We start from the raw sequence: 16,780 nt of genomic DNA on the forward strand, positions 1-16,780 counted from the left end.
TATTTTACTTTAACTAAATTAAATTATTTACTTTTACAAATATTAATAAACATAAAATTGAAATACAGCTTATTTTGAAGAGCGATACAAAAACAAGGTTAAGGAAAAAATTTACCCTAACATTATGAGGAATAAATTGGTGTCAACAAATTAAAAAAAACATCAACATACGTTATTTAGCATATTAAAATTGGTTGACGTAAACTTTCTCATCTAGAATATGTTCTTTCTCATGTAGAATATGTAAGAGAAGAATAATCGGTTTAATATAGTATTATGATTGTGCCGATCAATGTTTTAACTTAATTTAATTACCTTCACCTTGCAAAGTACGGGGGCGCCCTGAAAATAATATTAAGTTTTGATAAATTTTATTGATTTATTTTCTGGTTCGATGATTTTGTTAAAAAAATTTATATTTTGCATACTTTTTATTAATTAAATTATTTATTTAATACCTTTATATTGCAAGTAAATAAATGTAAGTGTCATATTACTTTTATTATGAGAAAATATAGTTAAATATTGTAAATGATCCAATTATATTTCTTTTAATCTAATTTTCTTCTTTTAATTTGATTTTCATCCCGAGGGTACGCAATAGTTATAATATGTTAATATGGGTATTTTACGAGAAGCGTGATCAAAACATATTCAAAATTCCAGATTACAAATTATATCCGTAGCAAAGAGTAATACAAATTTTCTTCAAAAGCTTAAGATCAACTGACTGTCAAGATCAACCGATTGCAAAGAAAATTTACAAATTCAAACTCAGCCTAGAGTAGACTATTTTAATTCACTTCGATTTTTAATAAGTCATATCATTTTTAACTTCAATAATTCAAAACACATTTTTAAACACAATTGAAACGATAATAATTTCTTAAAACATAAAATATTTTGTAAAACGGAAGTATATTTGTAGATAGCCACAAAAATTTCTTCAAAGAATCGCAGTATGACAACCGCTAGTGTAAAATATTGTTTTAATTAAAAAAGGTCAATTTAATATCGTTTTTCTAAAATACGCCTCTTAATTTAACTTATTTTTAAATACAAACAATTAAAATAATATTGTTAATTTAAAAATATTGTTAATTCAACAAAGTATTGAATTTATGTAACGAATCCAAAAGATTTGAAAAATAAGGTATATGACATTTTCTAACTTGTTCAACATTTTTTTTAACACTATGTTCATAGAAAAACAAAAACGTATCTCAATAAACTTGATGATTATGTTGAATGAAAATAAAAAAAAAAAAATTAAAAAAACAAAAAAAAAGAGAGAGAAATAAAAAACAAAACTTCATACATTTTCGTTTTAAAATCTACTCAATACCATACCGTGTCGTCGTCGTTGTCGTGTGTGTATCATGTATGTTTGTTGTACTACTCAACAGACTTTTTTTTATTTAAGAGTACTTATGTACATAAATGTGTGTAATCATATAACAGGTAAGGTAATATATAAGTAAACAAGACAAAAAACAACAACTTAAAAAAAAAAAAAAAATTAAAACTAACCAAACAAGAGACCAACATTAGAAACTTTCATTTTACAAATATTTTTTAAAGTTTAGTTATTATTGTGACTCTCGTCGGTAAAGTGGTGTATTTTTTTTTGGGTGCTCGGACCGTACCGTGTTGCATACCAACATTTTACAATAAAAACATAAACATTTTATTTCTGTTTAAAACAAGAAAAAAAAAACGAAAAATAAAAAGTGTTTTTGTGTTTTTGTATTTTTTTTTTCTGTTTTTCGTCAAGTTTTTGGTTTTGTACTGATTTTTTTTTACCATTATATTTTAAATTAATTTTTTTTTTATTTTTATCAACAAAATTTTTAAATTAAACTCTTTGATGAGATTTTGTTTTTGTTCAATTTTTATTTTTTTTATTCTATTTTGATTTTTTTTTAATTTTTCCAATAAGGAAACAAGGCATATTTATACATATACACATATACACACATATAAACACTAAGTCGCACCCTATATACATATTAAAAATATACCGCATTCAAGAAGAAAATAACAGTATAAAATATTTACATATGTATGCTTACAAATGCACATACATATATGTATGTATGTATGTATGTATGCAAAAATCAACTCTCAAAACGGATAACTTTCAGGTTTTTTTTAAATTTAATTGCGTTATTTTCATTTTTAATAATTACCATAATTTCGTGTTAATTTATGACGAATTTTTATTTTAAATTGTATATGAAAATAATTATATACTCACTAGCTTAAGTGTTAAAATTATAAAAAAAAATATTAATTATATATAAGAAAAGACTATAATAAAAGTTCTTAACTGATAAAATTAAAAAATATTATTGAGATTTTGGGTTGTACTGCGGAGTTAAATTTCTGGAAACGTGATTGTTTATAAACATTTTTAGATATACATGCGTATGGATATGTACATATATATACAAACATGTCAAACATTTACAATAACAAGAATATTTATAAATATATTAACATTAAAAGTGCATTAAAATTTAAAAATAGGATTATTAATAAAATTTATTTTTAAAATTAATAAAACAGATCCTTTACATACTTATGTACATATATTCGAATATTATGTTAAAGTTATTGATACATAAATTATTTGTATAGTATAGTTGAAATAATATTTTAATAAATATATATTTATGAATAAGTATAAAATATAATCTATATATACATACACAGGATATTCCCATTCGAAATGTGTAGGGTGTTTTAAAAATCGAGCGTAGATGTTGTTTTAAATAAACAATCCAAAAATTTATGGGTAGAATTTTGAATTATTTACTATTTTTATTAAAAATGTAGCTCATTATAGTTATATGTGAAAAATTATGTAATTTTAAAGTACACCTACGAGTATAAAGTACACCTACAGGCTGTCATACAAAAATCAAAATTTTTAAGTACTCGCGCATTAAACATGCACAAATCTTTTTTCAAATATTCTGTTTCAGGTTCTGGAATACTGTATTTTTTGGAAAAATAAATTTTTATAGAACTAATTCATACAATTTACTAGATTTGACAACACTCAGGCTGTAAAGTTAACATAAAATTTGAGTATAACTTTATTTTTGTGTAATTTAGAGACATCAAATATGAGTTTAAGAAATTTGAACAAAAACTTCTGAATAAATACTTAAAATTTCGAAATAATTTATGGCTTTCGGATTTTAAAATTATTTATGAGTTAAAAGTTAAAAAAATTTCAATTTCACGCTTTAATTTCGGAAAAAAAGTCAAATAATTGTTGTAACATGCAGCTATCTTTAATCTTAGTCATACATATAAAAACTATTTATTCATCGTTTATGGTCCGGAAGTTTTTATGCAAATTTTACCGAATTCTTTATTCATTTTGACATCAAATTTAAAAAATGGTTACTTTCTTCCATTATGTTCAACCTTATGAATTAATCTACTTGAATGCTTATGAATATTAAAGGGCATAAATTTCTTTGACACAACTCTATATAAAGAACTTTCAGTTCTTTTCATAGGAAAAATATTTACCATAATACAAATCAAGGGGGTCTAAATTAAGAGATCTGTGTGGTATAATTTTATTTCTCTTTTGCTTGCAAGAAAATTAAAAAAAAAATTATTACCGGTAATATTAACCGGTAAATGGTTCTAATATTTTAAAGCCCTTCATTTTCAACTTAAATACGAATTAGTATAATTGTAAAAAATTTATGTATGTAATATAAAAATATTTTATATTTTTAATTTTTATAATTTTTAAATAAAAGTAATATACGATAATAATTTTAAATATTATAATAATAATAATATAAAATTATTTAATAAATTAATTATTATTAATATTTGTTCAAAATATGTAATAAACATACACTATATACAAAATTATTCAAAAATATTAAATACATGATAAATATTAAATAACAATAAAAAATTTGAATAAAATTTTAATGAAATTGTAAATTTTATTAAAAAAAATTTAATGAAGAATAATTTTTTTGAACATGAATTTTAATTAACTCTTCTAAATTAATGTTAATAAAAATTATTTTGTGTCGTATAATTAATGTGTGCAAATCATTAGTGTTGTATTAATTTAATAAAAATATTGCGACAAATAATCGATTCATTAATTTATGAGAAAACTAGAATTAATCGAATCAAGTATTTGTCAAATTATTTTAATTGTATACTGGATTGTCAAAAATTATATACTGGATTGTCAAAAATTATATACTGAATTATGTGTATAACACTTAATTATATTTTATATTATATATAACAATTGGATATTTAAAGATATTTTATACATACTTGTATTATCTTTAATATTATTAATTTACTTGCAAATTGACTTCTTAATTTAACATTTGATTGCTTCTTTTAAAATATATAATTAATTTAATATTTTGTTTTTATCGTTTATTTTATAGTTAAATTTAGATTTTAATTGAATGTGACTTTAAATTAATATTTTTAATATTATTATTAAAAATTAATTCTACAAATATATACGAAAACTTAAGGAAAATAAAAATATAAAAAGAAAATTTTAAAAAATAACAAAGAAAATTAATGTTATATAAATAAGAATTTTGTTTTAAATTTTTTATAATTATTAATAATATATGCAATAAAATTTTAATTAATTTGTTAACAATTAAACTTTCCTGATTTTTATATTTTCAATTAAATTGTAAGTACCACTCAAGTACTACTAGAATATAGTGAAATTAAAAGAAGAAAAATTTTAAACAAAAGAAATTAAAAGTATAGATGCGAATCTAAATTGGTAAGTAAAATGATTGAATTTATTAATATTCAAGTAATTATTAAATATTAAATTTAGAATACAAATTAATCCAAAATATAAGTACTATATATTTAGATATTAATATGCTATTTGAATAATTAAACCGTCCAGAATCAAATTGAATAAAAATATCAAATATCAAAAACCAAACATCAGCTCTACTATCAAAAACATTTTGTGTAAATTTTAGCAATTCTATGCTTTATGGTTTGTGTGATATGATTACACACTATTTTTGAAGCTGTGCGGTAGCTACAAATAAATACTTCAACTAAAACCAATTTCAATAGGATGGTTAGCCTAGCCCAATGCATTTTTAAATTATTGGTGACACGGACGGACAAACAGGCAAACATATCATTAATTGACTCAAAATTCCATCCCGATCAAAAACATGTGCTTAACATATGTCTTTATCTCTGATATTTATTTATTACCGATTCAAACAATGTGGTATAAATGTATAAAACCCTTCGAGTATTTTCGAGTTCGTACGGGTATAAAAATAACAAATTCAATTGTAATGTATGTACGTAAATAATATGAGAAATTATTAGTCTTCTTTCCGTTTCTCTAGTAAACGGCTTAAAATAACATAAGCAATTTTTTCTACAGCTGGCTTGTGATTGATTTAAAGACTTTTTATACTCATATCGAGAGAAACGATATTCCGGGAATAGTTGTCAATAATCAATGAAGATATGTCATTGTCTGATCATGTTATTAATTATTGGATTTAGCATAAAAAAGCAAATTTTCGATTTCTTTTGAGTAGGGAGAAAAAACAGAACAAACCACAATTTGTCGATTCGATTCGCTTGTTTCTAAATAGAGCAAAACCACTTCTATTAAAAAAAGGGAAAAACTATTTCATTTTTTAATTTTTTTTTATCTCAGATTTAATTACCAAACACTTTTTTATACTCTGCACCTTCGTGAAGGGTATATTCATTTTGGTATGGAGTTATCTCCGGTATGCACATATGTATATATATATTATATTCTTGCTCAGCGTAAATTTTTGCGTCGATTTAGCCATGTCTGTCAGATCGCACGATAACTCAAAAACGAATACTGCAATCGATACCAAACTTTCACAAGTTGTTTCTTTTCTGTCAAGAACGGCTGTATATTGACTAATTCTGACTACGGGTTCAGGTAACTGCCATAGAAATCAAAGAAATTTTTTTAAATATTTCAACAACTAATACAAATATTAATATCAAATTTTGCATATTTTTGCATAGATATTTCAAAAACAAATTTTAAACTCAGATTGCCAATGTGTGGGGGATAATTCAGTTATATGCAGGGTTTATACCAACTGAAATGTTTTTACTTGTTTTGAAAAACGTTTTTGTTGCCCCATGAGTATAACACTTTAATTCTATATCTGTACAATTTGCTTTAAATTTCCTTATGTTTCAGTTTTTATACCTTTACGTTGGCTAACCAAGTTCACTAACTAACAATTGATGAGTTCGCATTAGAGCAGCAAATTAAACAAATTAAAAATTACTAATTTCATAAATTTCTAAATTTACACTATTAGATACCAAATATATAATTTTAAAGTGTCGTTATAAATGTTTAGTAAAAATCTCTTACATTTCGAATAAATTTTTATCTTTTCGCATCTACAACGTTTATTACAATGATTTGTAAATAAATTTAAAATAGTAATTAATATAAGATTTCATTTAATTCTCTATAATTTTTCTCTATGTTTTTCAAAGTCAATACAGTTAATCTCGATCAAAACAGATAAATTTTTATATTATTTTTAAGCTTTTAATTCACACTATCAATAATAGAGAGGGATTTGTTGGTTTTTTTTTTGTGTGTTACTTTTTGGTTAAAATTTGACCTCAAATCATTTTTATACTTTCAAAGATAAATGAAACTTTTGTTACCAAAAAAAAAAATTATATTAAAACAAAAATATAATATTAACCGTTTCCGAAATGTTTAAAAAGCGTTTCTTGAAATTTCCTCTTTTTTTTTTTTGTTTTGTATTTTTTTGACCCTATATATTTAAGATCGAGATCAATAAACAAAAATATCAGCTTTGAAATAAAACAAATAAAAAAAGATACATATATATATATACATATATATATTAAGCGGTTTGTTTAATTATCTTAAGAGTTATTCTGAAATACCGCAATCGTCGTTAAGATATTAAGAAAAAATAAAGCGAGAAAAAAACAGAATCAAAGTAAGATACAAAAAAAAAAAGCACACGGAAAACTTTCTCTTTTATTTCTTATAGCGTAGCCAACCTATATGCAAATACACGTACTCATGATATTCCAATAACTTACCCACACATACTTATAAAATGTGAAGATTTCTTCACTTCATTGCTACATTTATATTTATATATTTATATATGTGTATTTTATGGGTTTTCATCTTACCTTTTCGATTATTTTGTTTAAATATTTTCCACATACATTTCTTATATTGTTTTTTATTTTAGTTTCTCATTTTTAAAAGTGCTATGTAACAAAACTCAGACAAGTTAATTTGAAGAAGAGAAAAAACAAAGTATAGAAAATATGAAATTCTTGGCATATATGCGAAAGCATATCAAAAGATTTTATAATGTAAAAGTTAAAAAAATTTAATAATGTTTGGTCAGATTAACTCTTAGGATTTAATTAATAAAATTAAAAGCATCCTCATTGCTTAAAAGAAACTATATATTATTATTGTGTTTGTTGATATATTCTGTGAAAGTGGTTCTGTCTATACCAAAAAAAAGTTCAAAAGATAATAATCGGAAACAATTAATTAATTTAGAATACTTACTATACACTCATTTAGCTGAATAATTGAAAATAATTTCAATAATTTCCAAATTGGTAAATCAAATAATTATTTTACAAATTGATAGCCAAATGCAAGCTTGATCAAAAACGCAACCGAATGTTAAAATTTTAATAAATTATGAATTTTATTATTTTCTGATCATTAAATTTGACTTTTCTTTTAAATTAATACCTAATTGCTTTTGTAAACACGCGGTTTCGCGGTACAGCGAATTTAAGAATCTTAAGTAACTAAATTGAATATCAGAAAATAGACTAGAATTTGGTGTACCTATACTTTAAACAAAAGATAATTGGAAAGAATTAGAACTTATCCTGTGGTTTTTGCTTCATCAGAAAGTGAAGGCTTTATGATTCGAATAGTCAACATTTTTTCTTTCTGGTGTGTGCGAAATTTTTAGAGGAATGAGTTTTCATAAGTTAATAATTGAAAAAGTGTTGACTTATAAATAATAAAAATTGATATTTGAGCATACTGCGCAATTTTAAATAATTTCAATTAATTATACAGAAATTTTGCTCACATATTAAATAACAATAATACTGATAATGATATTTGAATTGATTTTCATAAAATCAAGAATGATTCATACAGAGTCTAATAATTTACAAAATCTACTGGCTAATTTATGACAACTGCCATTTTTAAGAAACTTCATGCTGCACGCGAAATTTTTTATCTAGAAAAATTTCTTCTCAATTACGTCTAATTTTTCTTAAACGTCAATTCTATCTAACAGATCATGTAGACCAGAACTCTGTTAATTTTAATTTTAATTTATGGTCATAATTATTATGAAAGTTTCGAATATTTGCAATTTTTTCCGGACGTTTTTTTTTGTTGTGTTTTTAACACAACACTAAAATTGTGGTTTACTGTGTGATACTCTAATACTCACAATACAGTATGGTTCTACTAATTTTTTTGCTTATAAATTCGAATATAATTTTAAAATTGTTAAATACGAAAATTTAATCCCATAATAGAGGTTTTCTTTTTAAACCGAGTTAATGATATTGATGAATGCTATATGGAACATTCACATTCGAATGTAATTAATTTTCTTCAAAATGTAGAAAACAAAAAAAAAAAGAAAACTATTGATTTTCGCCCTTTTACTTTATTCAATAACCCAATTTTTTATGCAATTAAAGTACAACAGCACATCAATTAAAATAAATTAAAGAAAACTTTGTTTTTCGCTTAAAGAAATATAGAAGATTGCATATGAAGTGAAGAAAATAAATATGTTTTCTTTTTTTAAGCATAATGTTTTTTTGAAAATTGAAAATGAAAACAAAACTATAAGTAAATTTGGTAAATAATTTATTGATTGGTAGATAATTGGAACCTTTTGGATTTCAATTAAAATAGTAATAAAGGAATTTAATTACGGGGCAACATTTTCGTGATTTATTACACACTTTTAATTCATTTTTATTATTCAATTTAATAAAATATTGGTGTAATTGAATGAGAATATTAAGAGAAATTTTTGTTAAAATTGTTTGTTCTTCATTTTGTGGTTATTAACTGACTATTGCTGTCAAGTAATGGTATAGAAAATAATCGTGTGTAGCGCGTATTTGAATAATAAATTCAAAATATTATTTTTTCAAGGTATACCTTGTTTAATTTTATGTTTTTCTGCACTATCACAGATTGGACAGCCATTCCTATATAAATAATGCAAACTGAATTAAACTTAAATCAAGTCGTAGACGTTATAGACGCGCAATTTATTTCTTGTTATAATTCATCTTAGTGATTGATTTAATTAACTTATTGCCAATTGTTTTACTTGATTTTAGGTTTCATTTATGTTCTCTGTGATTTTGGTGTTTCAAGTGTAAATTAAAGTGCTAAATAATGTAACTACTTAATATAATTTTACAACTGTAGTTTAAAAAAATTATAATTTTGTTATAATAATCAAACATTCCAAAGTACATAAATATATTCAGTTCTGCAACTCTTAAAAAGTGATCTTCAAAATTTCTGTATATTGGATGCTGCAGATTCCACAGTATCTCGGAATCAAACTGATTCTAAGAATACTTTCGCAGCATCTTCAATTCGTCGTTCTGATTCCTTATTGAGATGATATTAATCTTCCTTGAAACACCTAACGTGAAAGACACATTTAATTAAAAATATCATTATTTGATCGGATTTCTTGTGACCCCCTATCAGGGAAAATATTACATTTGAAATTTCTTTGGTTCTTGACCCACAGTCGTCGATTAAGACACTATGCTTAATCACAAAATCCTCTATAATTGTAATCTCTTTTTAGTACTCTTTTAATTCAATTTCATTTTCCAAATTTATTTAGATTTCGCTTAAGCTTACGAGTAATTCCTTTTCGACTACACCTGGTATTTTGATTTTTAAATTGGTATTTTGTAATTAAGATTACTATAATTTTAATTGAGTTGTTAAAATCGCATTTAAAATGTAAAACATAATGTTAAGCTTATTTTATGCAAATATTATTTTCAGCTACAATTTTATTAAATAATAATAGAATTGCTGAAGCAGTAGTAAATCTACAATAATACCTACCGCATAATAATAATTTCTATTTTAAAATTTATTGCAAAACTATATTTATTGCAACAACTAGCAGCTCTGTGCATTGCTGCATATACATATTTATACATATAACATAATATTCAATTGCTCAATAGCATCATAGTTAATGTCTTTTGTATATAGTACAATATATAGTATACAGTACAACAAAGAAAAATAGCAAAGAATAAAAGGTGATGAAAAACATCTCTAATTATGAGAGAAAAAATTAATTTATCTTTTAAGTTTTCAACACTTTTACAATTTCCATTGAATTAAAACAAGTATGTTTGCGGTTTATAATCTATATAGTGATAGACAAAAGAGAACCTTAATTACTGGTTCCATTTATCCACACAATGGACTTATTGAATGTTCATAATTTCTGATTGAAAATTAAAAGAAATAAATTATATTAATTAAGTTTATAAATGAAATTGTAATTTTATATTTGGATCAAAATGTTTACAATGAAATTATAAACAGTTTTTGTCGGGCAATTAATTAAACAAAATCGAAATAATCGTATATTATGCGTTAAAAAAAGGTTGGGTAATAAAAATCTAATAACATGCACTCCTTTCCATTTTCAAATAATTGTTGTAAAGTATCAAATTATAATTAATATTTTTTAAAAATAATTTAAAATTTAGATTAAGAAAATGTTATTAAATTAAGTAAAATTTGATTGCATATAAAAATAATTTTTAAGAAAATGTTAACCTAACTTATGTCAAGCCAACATAAAAAAATGCAAAATTTCGAAATTGTATAGAAATATCGAAATTTTAATATCTATCTAGAATCAATCTAGTATCTATCTAGTAGAATAGTATATCTTTCTTATCGTATAATGAACTAGAACAATTAGATATTGTTCATTGAAATTGGCATTGAAAAAAATTAGTAAATATTGTAGCGTATTATTGAGGATGTCTTCAGAACTTCAAAAAGTTTTTATTTAGCAACTTATATAAATTATGGAAATTAAATTTATAAACATCACAAGTTTCGTATTATTTTTCTGGTGTCTTCTTATTAATTGATGTTTTGAAAAAGATTTATGTGTGTGTGAATTTCTGCAGTCGATAATGTAAAATACTAAGGGAAAATACTTAACTTGTGTCTGTTAGAAACAACATTTTGAATGTAAATCATAAATTAGTCTTATTAACTACCATTTTTTTAGTTTATAGGTAGAATATTGATGTGCAGATGGCGTTATAGTTTAGCTCAGATCATATGTTTTATTAAGTACTTGTTAGCAGAATACAATTCACAGTTTTTAACTTTTAATTAATTTCGCACCCCTAAAACTATGCAATTTTGAAATTGTTAATTTTCTGATTTAAAATTAATTAGGAAACGTGCGAATAAATTATTGAAAAAAATTTACTTCAATTCAATATTATTATTGGAAATTCGATGGATATTCATGTTTATTATCTATATATGCTTTTAAGATTTCGACACGTTAATTAAAAGTTTTATAGGTTTATAAAAACGGCCTACACAATATTCCGTCCCAAATACTAAATCTATACTATATATTTGCTTTATATACTATATAAAATTTGAGTACTTTTTAAAACGAGTATTTTTAATAGCAAAATTTTATTACTTAAATTTATTTCTGAGCTTCTAGGTACAATAAAATTAAACTATTAATAAATATTTTTCATGTATATTTTAAAGCATCTGCTATTTTATTTCTAATATTAAATTTTATTTCTATAAAATTAAATTTTAGAGTAATGGCGCCACAAAAACCGCACTTTATACATTTTCTTTTTATGATTAACCGATATGAAAAAGCCAAGTTTTTGCTGATATTCATTCTTTGTGTTAATCAAAGAATGCTAAGATGCGTATACAAATTCTTAAAAAAAAAAAACAAACATTAAGTAATCTTTGTTTTTTTTATTTTTAAATAAATGAATAGAAACTCATTTATTTTTTTAGAAGGTTCAAATATTTTACCTGTGCAATTACCTGGATATGTATATACATATGTAAATGTAAATAAGGTGTGAATTCCAAATAAAAATCAATTATAAGCTTAAACAATCAGCAATGGTGTGTGGATTGAAGATGAATAGAGATAAAAGTGTTAAAATTGAAACAATTCAAATTTCTGGTTTTAATTCCCTTTAAATTACTTTTGAATGAGAATAGGTATAAAGTTGATCATGTCTACTAGATGTATACATATGTGCCTTTTAAGAAAATACATATGTACGTTGTTGGAAGCCGGATGAGAGGAAAATTTATATATGTATGTATGTTTAAATTACTTATTTTTGAAGTTTTATGACAACGAACCAAACTGCTGTCTCTTAATCGTATTAAGCTAAATTCAGGTAATTATTATTAGTTTTTGTTGATATAGACGAACATACATAGCTTAATTTATTCGGAATTCGACTATGAGAAAGAATATATAAAGGCATAATTTTAAATGCACTTCCATATTCCCAATTCAACTGTTCGAAACTAGTAAATAGAAAATGTAGTCAAAATTGTTTTTAAACGCTTGCAACTCTGAACTTGTTGTTCTTTGAATATTAGAACCATATAAAAATCTCTTACCTGATTACATTGTTCCCTGCCGCGCCATATAACCATACAATTATATAAATACGAAAATACTCTGATGTTATATGTGTATATCTCAAACTATTTGTTTCCTAACATTGCAAACAGGACTAGAAATTCATAACACATCACAAACCTTTAAATTGTACCACTATAAATAATAACAATGTTGCATGGTGAAACAAAAATTGGAATTTTTGTATGTGTGTATGTATGTACTTTTAATAATATGACAACTCAATCATTAAGGTAAGCTAAGGTGTGACCTTTATTAAATATACTTATACATATATAGGAACAAACCAAAAATTTAAATACAAAATTAAATTAATATATACGTATATGAATAAGGCTTATTGAATTAAATTAGGGTTTTCTTAAGATTGTATTGTTGGAAAAATGCGCTAAATAAAATTATAGAATAATTTATGCGACTTTTAAAAAACCAAGTGAATTAATTTTAAAATTCCGTGTTCTTATTTTGTTAAATATTTTCATAAAATTTTAGGAGTGTTATGAATTTCATTAAAAAAATTTGGACACCAGAGAATGTTAAAAGAAAAAGAAATTTGCATAAATGGGTAATAATAACAAGAAAAGAAAGATTCTGTAATTGGAATTGGATTTTTAAAATTTTTAAATTTTAATAATAAGACTTCCATTGCTTTATAGAGTATAGGGGCATATTTTCATGCTCAAAATAATTTTAAAATTGAATTTTAAGATTTTTGTAATTTAACAAAAGTTGACAAAATTACAGAAATTTTAAATACATATTTTCTAATGCCTGGCGACCAGATATATGTATTTTAATTTTTCCTTAAAGAGACAACTTTAAATCAACGCTTAATCACAAACTATTTTCATTAACTCCGTTTAATTGAAAACTTCTAAATTCGTCATACAATTTTCATTACCCATCTTATACGTGGTAAGTCGAAAATTGCATTTGACAGAAGTACACACATTTTAGTTAGGCTCATGAAAAAGAATAATCCTGAAATTTTGCATATAAGTTCTTTCTGACAGTCAATATACAAAGTTAAATAAATTTCAGTTGTGAAATTCAGGTGTGAGCAGGTGATTTGTTTTTTCGACTTGAATTTACATTTTTCCTCATATACAGAGAAATAATCAACCAATTTCCTTGAAATTTAATATTTTAATTCTTGTTATTAATTAAAATGAATTAGAAAAATTTTTCTAGAATATTTTCGGGCTCGGAAACTTTTATTACGGGCCGTTTTGACGCCTTTAATCGCCTCTAAAGAACTAATTGACAGAATTTAAAATTTGAAATCTGGTTATTGATAAAATTATCTGAGATTACTTTCCAGAGAAATCGGATCACATGAAATGAGACTCCACATAATAAATAAGACTCCACATAGTAATGTACACTAGGCACATGAACTGAAACGCAACCAAATAGCTTTATTAACTTTATTATCGTATGCACTACTCTATAACGATTCAGTCTTTTATGTGCTAGCCACATATGTATATTTTTTTGTTTTGTTTAATGCCAATAGGTGGCTATTAATTTATTAAATTAATATTTTATTTACACGGAACTTTACTTTTATTATATTGAATATTATGGGATTTTGTGAAATATTTTTAAATCAAACATGTATCTGTACATATAGGTATACAAAATATATTATGCTATATTATACGCATATAGATATGTATAGATGTTATTAGCTAATTACTATATTCGTTTAATTATATTTTATTATAAATTTTTTCTTTCCATAAAATTCAATTAATATAGTCGAAGCATAATCGAATTTTATGCACACATTCAATAATTATAATTGTAATAAAATAAAAATCTAGAAAATACTATAGGATTAAATTTTTGTTTTTTTTTCATCTCAGATCGTAATTGCATATATGTATGTATATGATTGCTTGTATGTTCAAATTATAAAAATTCTTAAATTTTTTATATTTTTATAACAAGTAACCTGTTGCCTGTTATATACGATTACTAAATATACAAGTTTTTTGCATACATACATACTAACATCTAAAAATACTTGTTAATGCGTAAATATTTACAAAAACAATTTTAATTTGTATTACAAGTAAAAAAAAAAAATAATAAAAAAATTTTTTTTTCTCTTATTCTTGAAGGTTATTTTTTGGTTTTAAAATTTTTTTTTTTCGTGTGCCCCCCAATTTTAATAAATATACACATTTATCATTTTAAAGTTTAATGACAATAGCGAAATACCAGAAAAAAAACAGAGATAAACGCAAGCGCCCACATTTTAATCTGAGGATAGGTTTGATATGAGCACTTTAATTAAAAAACCAAAAAAAAAAAACAAAAATATTTTTTTATTCCTTACATCAAGGTACAAAATTATTAAATGAAGAAATTTTGTGGTTGATCAGATTAACAACGTTGATTATCAACACAAATTATAAGATTTAAGTAAATAATAGTCAGGTATCTAGGTTAGGTTTATGTAGTATCGAATTTAATTTTCTTATTTAATTAATACAGTTCATTTAATTTTAGGATCATAATTAATAAAATTTGAAAATATGCTCATATAGAAAATTTTTATAAGCTCATAAATTATTAATTTAGTTAATATTTTAAGAAAGTTGGCAACATATGCTTTACTTTAAATTTACAGCAATATTATATTAAAACAAAATTCAGCCTATATGTTGTAATTACTCAATATTATTATTTAATATCGCATTATTGCATTGTAGCATATGGTATTTTGAAAAAAATTAGATCTGTTTAAAAAAACCTTCTTATTTTGTAAGATGAAGATCCCTTTAACATATTCTGTAAAATAAGTATAATACGACAAAATCTGTGTGTTTATAAATGCGACTGTACGAGTTTACAAACATCTATGTTTAAAAACGTCACCTGACGTAGCCCAGCCCAAATTTTATGTCAAATCATTATTAGTTTCTTTTTATTTTGATCAAATCTGTGTTTGTTAATTTTTACGTTTTAATTAAATATTTAAACAAAGTAAAAGTCAGCTGATTGTTTTCAAAAATAGCTATACAGCAAAGTTAATTTTTAGTCGCTTAAATCTTTTAAAATTACACATATGAAATCTGGGTATAAATAATAAAATAATTTTTGTCATTTTCCAAATGGTGTTTTCTTATCAGAATTTCAATAGACTCAAATTTTGAATCAGATCTAATAAAATCTTCATATTACATACTTCAATTTCAAAAAACAATCAATTTCAAATTTAGTTTAAGCCTGTAATTTCAACTTAATGAATAAACATTTAAACATACAAATATTATTCTACTTCATTATTAATTCAATTGTATTTGAAACGAATACGCTAGTTCATAACACAAACAGCATTTTATAATAATAATATGGTACATGCAGGAATAATAATAAACGTTATTACGTGTAGTTATTACGACAATTTTCAACTTTACCGCGCATAATATACTCTTTATACATACTTATATGTGTGTGTGTGTGTGTTTATATAAGCACAGGGTATTATTACATACAATGAGTAAAACATTTTTATATTTAAACATTAATTTAAAAGTTATAATTTTAATAGAATAAAAAAAATAATTGAAAATGTCATATTTGATTTAACAAGAAAAAAAAAAATTATTAAATTTAAAAAATATTAACATTTAATTGGGAATTAACCAATGACAATTGTTGAATTCACAATTTTTTTTTCAACTCGTATTCTCAGCTTAACGTATGTGGTAAAATTTATGTAACATGTATGTAGGTATGTAGTTCAAGATTTTATTTTAATTTTTTTTTTGTTGTGTTTTGTTCATTTGTAATTTTATACTCTCATGAATAATTTTATATTGTGAATTTAAATTCATATATTTATATACATATACATATATAGTACATAACATACATACATAATTAATATTTAAAAAAAATAAAAATCTTAAATTGCCTCG

General features: G+C 23.4%; 1 protein-coding gene across 1 annotated transcript in view; it reads left to right on the plus strand.

The window, feature by feature from the left end:
- The first annotated feature begins 4,730 nt into the window (after positions 1-4,730).
- LOC129609264 (GATA zinc finger domain-containing protein 14) overlaps positions 4,731-16,780 on the plus strand; it is a 75,001-nt gene continuing 62,951 nt past the window's right edge. Inside the window, exon 1 of the mRNA XM_055521199.1 lies at positions 4,731-4,807. The gene's annotated coding sequence lies outside the window, so the exon portion shown is untranslated. The remainder of the gene's footprint in view (positions 4,808-16,780) is intronic.

This window comes from Condylostylus longicornis, unplaced genomic scaffold (assembly GCF_029603195.1).
Source record: "Condylostylus longicornis isolate FDR11 unplaced genomic scaffold, ASM2960319v2 ptg000038l, whole genome shotgun sequence".
NCBI classification, from domain to species: Eukaryota; Metazoa; Arthropoda; class Insecta; order Diptera; family Dolichopodidae; genus Condylostylus; species Condylostylus longicornis.